Raw genomic sequence first — 7140 nt, 5'->3', positions numbered from 1 at the left:
GAAATTCTATCAGTCATTTTTTCACAAATTTCCTAGGGTGGCTTCAGCATGTAAAGACAGTGTTATTCCCTAGTATAGTGCCTACTGTAGTTCTGTTCAGATCCCAGAATGTAGCAATGACATCATTTCAATCACTGATTCACCAAGCTTTTCTACTCCAGGTAAACCTTAAACTAGCCCAAGTCTTTGCAGGGTTTGGGGGAGACGTGGAAAGAGAAAATCTTATAGGAGTAACTAGAAATCCAAAGGAGAAAACTTCAAAGCTTCCTAGACTTGGAAATAGACTCATATGCCACTGAACTTCAGATTTTTTTTGGGGGGGGAGGAAGAAGAAGAGCATGTACACAGTCCCCTATATCTATAAATTATGATGTTGAATTTCCTTTATTTGGAGAAACTGCAGAGGTCAACTCATCCAGAGTGTAATAGAGAAGCCTCACCCTGGATAATCCATTTTTTGCAATTTGAAATTATTTTTTTGCAATTTCCAATCATGGAATCACCTAAGACAGGTAAATATTGAGGTTCAGATATAATAGGGTGTTGGATGAGGAAGTGCTTCTTTTGAATTTCTTTCCTATTCTTTTCTTCTAACATCTTGCCTCACAAAACAATTTTCACAAGGATCTGAAACTTCTCAAAAATAATTTCAATTGATATAATTTGTTTTAATAGTATCTATATTTCTTACTCCTCCTCTTTCAGAGAATGATCACTTATAATACATAAAAAAGGAAACTAAGGAAAAATAATCTGCAGAACTAAACATTACATCAAAATTTCTCATTTTATATGAATTATCTCATGCCCACAATCCCCCACTTATTATGCAAATGAGAAGAGAGAGATATTTTTTTCATATCAAGCCTTTGGATTGAGTTTTGGCCATTATTATTTCTAAGTAATGGATCTTGGTCATTTTCTTGTCTTATTTTGTATTTACATTATTATTGTCATTGTATATATTACTTTCCTGATTCTGATTACTTCATTTTGCATCAGTTCATGTCTTTTCATGTATTCATGCATTTTTCATGTTTATTATTTCTTATAACATTCATGTAACATATTACATCCCTGTAGAATACTTTGTTTAGACATTTTTTAATTAATAGGCATCTACTTATTTTCAAAGTCTTTTCTAACACACATCCACACACACACATGCAAGTATTGCTATTTTCCAAATGAATCTTACCCACTGATGCCAGATCTAAACATGATAATTCAAAATCCATTTTCCATGGCCAAAAGGGAAAATAATAAATGTTGGAGGGAATGTGGGAAAATTGGGACACCATTACACTGTTGGTGGTACTGCAAACTGATACAACCATTCTCTAAGGTAATATGGAACCAGGCCCAAAGAGCCATAGTTTTATAAAAAAAAAAAAAAGGACCATATAATATTATAAAGGGCCATAAAACTATGCATACTCTTTGACCCACTGGTGCCACTAGTGGGTGGGTCTATATCCCAAAGAGATCAGAGAAAAGAAAAATGACCTTCCAAAACATTTTTAGCAACTCTTTTTTTTTAGACAAATAACTAAAGGAAATCTGTCCTGTTCTCTTCACTCACCTAACCATCATAATTACTCAGATCATCAGTTTCTCTCACCTGGACTATTGTAGTGATTCTTAATTGGTCTTACTTATTCAAGTTTCTCCTCTCTCCAATCTATCCTTCATGTAACTGCCAAAATGATTTGCCTAAATTGTTAAGCTGTACCAAAATATTTTTATCAACTCTTTTGTATTGGCAAAGATTTGGAAACAGGCGCCATCCATCCCTTGAGGAATGGGCGAAGAATTTGTGGAGTATCGCTGTCATGGAATACTATTTAGCCATAAGAAATGCTGAACAGGAGATGTTCAGAAAACTGGAAAGTTTTAGAAAAACTGATATAGAGTGAAGTGAGCAGAAGCAGGAGAACAATGTATATAGTAACATAAATATAAGCATTGATCCACTGTGAAGGACTTAACCATTAACAGCAAAGCAAGTTTCCAAGCTTACTTAACCACATGAGATTCATGATGAGAATTCTATCTACAGCCAAAGTACTGAAGTCTGAGTGAAGACCAAAACAGGGCATCTTCCAATTTATTTCCTTCATGCTTTTTTATTCTATGAGTAATATGTATCTTCTCTGATGACTTGAGGAATATGGAAATATGTGTTGCATGGAATTATAAAAATTAAATTATCAAATTATCAAAAAATAATTTTCAATAAAATTATTAAAAATATAAAAATTTAAAAAATATAAAACCTATATCAAAACATTTACCACATCAGGATGGTGAGGAAGAAGGAAGAGAGAAACTCTGAATGCACAAATGTCAGAAAACAGTTACAAAACAGTTTTTTCTAAATGTTAACTGAAAAAAAACAAATGATTAAAAATCTATCTCTATCCTCTCTCCTATTAAGTCATGTAGAAAGTATATTTCTCATTCAAATGAGAATTCTTATTAGACTAAGAACTTGAAAAAATACACCTCCCAATAGTATTTCCTTATAAATATTTTTCTATTCTCTCCCATTCTCCTAGGGGTAATTGGCTGTGGTATTTCAAATTTATTAAGCTTTTACATTACTACTATCCACTGAGGAAACAGGAAAATACAAAGAAAGAAATAGCATCCACCAAAATATCTTTCCATTAATATATTCTAGATGGGGAAAATGGTTGCAATAAATCTGCTCCGTTCTCTTCATTTACACAGCCATCATAGATGCTCAGATCAGCAGTTTCTCTCATCTGGACTATTGTAGTAACTTGTTAATTGGTCTCCCTTATTCAAGTTTCTCCTCTCTTCAATCCATCTTTCATGTAACTGCCAAAATGATTTATCTAAATTGCTCAGATGATTATATAATTCCCCTTTTTAATGCTATAGTGGTTGGTCCCTTACTATTTTCAGGACCAAATATTAATACCTTAGGGTTTTTTTTTGTTTGTTTGTTTTTGTTTTTTAAACCCTTAACTTCTGTGTATTGGCTCCTAGGTGGAAGAGTGGTAAGGTAGGAAATGGGGGTCAAGTGACTTGCCCAGGGTCACACAGCTGGAATACCTTAGGTTTTCAAAGTCCTTGACAACCTGGCCCTAACCAACCTTTCCAAACTTATTACTATCACTTCCCTAAGTGCACACTGCCATTCAGCCAAACTGGTCTTTTTTTTCTCTTACAAAATATTCTGTCACCCAAATCTGTGCCTTTACAATGGCCAGATCACATTCCCTCCTCACCTTCATCTCTCAGAACCCCTACTTTAATTCAAACTTCAGCTTAAGTGTGTAACATTCTACATAAGGTCCTTCCTGACACCTTCTTAGCTCTCATTTTCTGAGTCAAATCACTTTTTGATTGCTTATCTGCAAAGGGAAAATAACATTTTTTTCTGGATATACTCTAATTTTTTTGAGGGTAGAAAATTTTAATTTGTGTCTATTTCTCCCAGTGACTAGCAAAATGCCTACCACAAATTATGCACTTAGCAAATACTTATTGATTTACTGGATTTATAAGAAATTACATTAAAAATAATTATAGATTTTTTGGAGGTTGCATGGGTATAAGTAGGGGTGTTTTATATATTTGTATGCATTTCTTTTTTTTAACCCTTACCTTGCATTGGTTCCAATGCAGAAGACTTGTAAGGACTAGGATATGGGGGTTAAGTGACTTGCCCAGGGTCACACAAGTGTTGGATTTGAACTGGCTTTCAATCCACTGAGCCACCCAATTGCCCCCTCTATGTATTCCTTCAATTAACAGTTGAAAATATAACCTGTCTCATTAGAATCGGTCTATTAGAATATAATATGGGAAAATGTATAAAAATTATGAAGCCTTACAGTTTTGTGAACTTGAAGATTTATTAATTTGATAAAAGTCACAAACCTGTACGAAAACTGCCCTTTTCTTTTATACCATTTATATACCCTAAAACATTTTAACAAAAAGCTGAGTATATATTGGTGAAATTTCCATACTGGATATTTTTTCTTATTGTATCCACTCAAAGTCAGGCTGGAAATCCCACACCTATAATATTGTCATTCCTGAATTTGTCACTAAACTATTTACAAAATACTAACTTCTATAATGATAACAGTGACAAGGAGATTACCCTTCTTTTATCACCTTTATATGTATTGATACAATATAATTCCACTTGGAAATCTTAGGAGGAAGCTGAAAAATGAATCTGAGGAAATGTCTAATGAAATATATAGAAAAAAGTGTATAAGAAAAAGGAAAGGGCAGTGCAAGAGACATGGCTGATGGTAGGGAGAGATGCTCACATGCACTTACCAAGAAGGTGTCCCCTTAAACCTTTTGTGTTAGACTTTGACATTTTTGGAGTATTAATGATTTTCCCCCATACTAAAGGAAAGAATCTTTAATACACCGAACCCTGAAGACTCTCCCATTTACTAGGGTTCCTGCCTTGAGAAGTTAGAGTTACAATTTTTCATGCTAACAGTTCAGGTATTAGGAAGAAGAACTTTTTTTGACTTGAAACAACAGCTGGAACTTGAAGCTCTTGTGCTCAGTTGATGGGCAAGTCTTAGCACTTTTTATTTCCTATCATGAACTAATATGGTAGAATGGGAAGAAGAAGAAGAACTCAATCTCTCCTGAGACTGAAAGGATGGGAATTAATTTCAATAAATAGGTGATGAAATGCCTTAGTCATATTTATCTTATTTATTATTTAACTTAATTTCATTTTGGGAGAATTTGGTCTAATGAAAATTTTCCATGTTTTCTTCTTAAAAGTCCAAGATAGATATATTAGAAAACAAGTTGGCATGAGTAGTCATTTTGCCTGGATAGTGGTTCCAAATAGGTTTTAGAAATCTGAATTTAGCAAAAAAGATGCTAAGGAAAAAAAAAAGATGCTAAGGGTAGAAATTCATACATGCATTATACAAACGCACATCTGCATTTATATACATTTATATATATTTATGTAAGAATGTAAATATACATATATAAACCCATAGATATACCAATATATATGCATATATATATATACATATATATATAAATCCACATAAATATTGAAAATAGGATTATTTGAGGTAAAAGTCCTTTGACTCCAAAGCTAGTGCTCTTTCCATTCTACCATATTGTTTCTATTCCCAAGTAACTCTCCTCCCCATACATAATAAGTTTCTGAGTCTTTGAAATTCTAAATGGTACTATTTTTCCTTTTAACCTTTAGTGTTCTATATAATATTGCCCTGTTGTAGGCCTTTCAATCAATCATCCATTTTATTTTCATAAAAACACATGTAGAATTTTTATGTGCTCAATATATTGTACATAAATCATTGCTTCTATACTGCCATTCTTAGTGTTTATGCCTGATAAAGCAGTGATTAATAGTTATTTTTAAAAAAGGAGAGAAAAAAAAGGTTTGCTGCCAGTCTGTGCAATAGTTTCCCAACCAATTAGCCTTGACTCTACATTGGTAATTCCTGATATGCCTGCTTCTCATACAAGAGGATTTTTTTTTCATCATGAAAATAAAGTACTTTGCAGTCATTTCCATTGTACCATTAAAAAACTATTTAAATATGTGGCTAGAGATGTATATCTATTATTTGGGCAAAATATAATCATTTATATTCCAAAAAGTCTCTAAATTTTACTACTGATGTGACCTTGAACAATGATTCATTAAGTCTGTAACCATTTATCAAATGCATTTTCTGTGTTAGGTCTGAGGATATAAAGCAGTAATGAAACAATCACTGTCTTCTCAGAATTTAAGTTTTATCAGGGAGGACAATATATATACATACACCAAATAAATACTGAATAAACATGAGCTTAGGAAGTGGGGCTGAAGCAATTGCTAGGAGCTAGAAACTAGAAAGGCATCATGTACAAGTTCTAACTTAGCTAAGTCATTAAGGAAACTAGAGATTTTGAGTAGAGGCAGAAGTGAGGAGGGAGCATTTTAGAGACTTTTCAATCCTACCCAAAAACATAGCTAGAGCTTTTCTTAATCTTCCTGATCAGTAGAACCTTTCATTTGAGATTATCTCCAATTCATCCTGTATATATCTTGTTGAAACACAATTATTTGCACACTGTCTACTGAATTGGAATATAAACTATTTTAGGACAATGTAACTTTACTTTTTTTCCCTTTATTTCCACAGTAATTTGTACAGTGCTTTTAAAATTTAATTTAACAAATACTTTCTAACAATTTGACATGGTAGATAGAATGCCATGAGGAATAACATGATCAATTTTTTTTTCTGGATGGTAGAAAATTTAAAGGGGAATAAAGCATAATAAGCCTATAAGAGTAAAATGGAGGAAGTTGGTAATGAGCTTTCAATGACTATCAAAAGAATTTTAATTTAATCCTATAGAGAGCCTGTCCAGCTTACTGAGAGAAGTAAGTTCCTTAAACTACCTCTTATCAATTCACTCATCTATAAAAGGTAGAGTTGAATTAGATGACTTCTGGGGTCCACTCAAGATCTAGATCTATTATCCTGGGTTTAAAAGAACATAGAAGTTCAAATGGAATTTGGAAATATTTATTAGTTAATCATATAGGTATGTCACAAACATACACAAACATGAACATATATATATATTATTACTCATACTGCATATTGTTTCATTTAATATGTTTAAATTTTTCTTAAACATTTTTGATGTTTTTCAAAGTAACATTAAATTAGAGCACAAATTCTTCTTGTTTATAGTTTGATATTTACCTTTAAATGATCACTAAAAGTCAATATTCTAAAACTAACATGTGATATACTTTAAACTTCTTAATGCTTTAAAATTCACCTTTCTAAAATTAAGTTTGTGAAAACTATGAAAACATACATGTGAACCCAATTTATATTCTTATGAATATATTATTATTCTCCCAGATATTCATTCATTCCTAGGTCTAGAAGGAACCAATGAAACAGAAATTAAGATATTAAAATAACTCATTTAAATTTAAAAACTTTATATATAAAGTAAAAAAAGCCTCATGATATGCTTATGAATATTAGGCTTATATCATTTAATCCATCAACAGTCTTCTTTTATTATTATAGATACTAAACACTCAGTCTAATACTGATCAATAATTGCTTA

The 7140-nt window shown here is 32.0% G+C and overlaps 1 pseudogene; it reads right to left on the bottom strand.

Moving 5' to 3' along the window:
- Positions 1 to 325: 325 nt before the first annotated feature.
- LOC123232810 lies at positions 326 to 520 on the bottom strand (annotated as a pseudogene).
- Positions 521 to 7140: the final 6620 nt, after the last annotated feature.

Source organism: Gracilinanus agilis, chromosome 1 (genome assembly GCF_016433145.1).
Source record: "Gracilinanus agilis isolate LMUSP501 chromosome 1, AgileGrace, whole genome shotgun sequence".
Classification (NCBI taxonomy): Eukaryota; Metazoa; Chordata; class Mammalia; order Didelphimorphia; family Didelphidae; genus Gracilinanus; species Gracilinanus agilis.
This window is presented reverse-complemented; position numbering and strand designations above follow the sequence as displayed.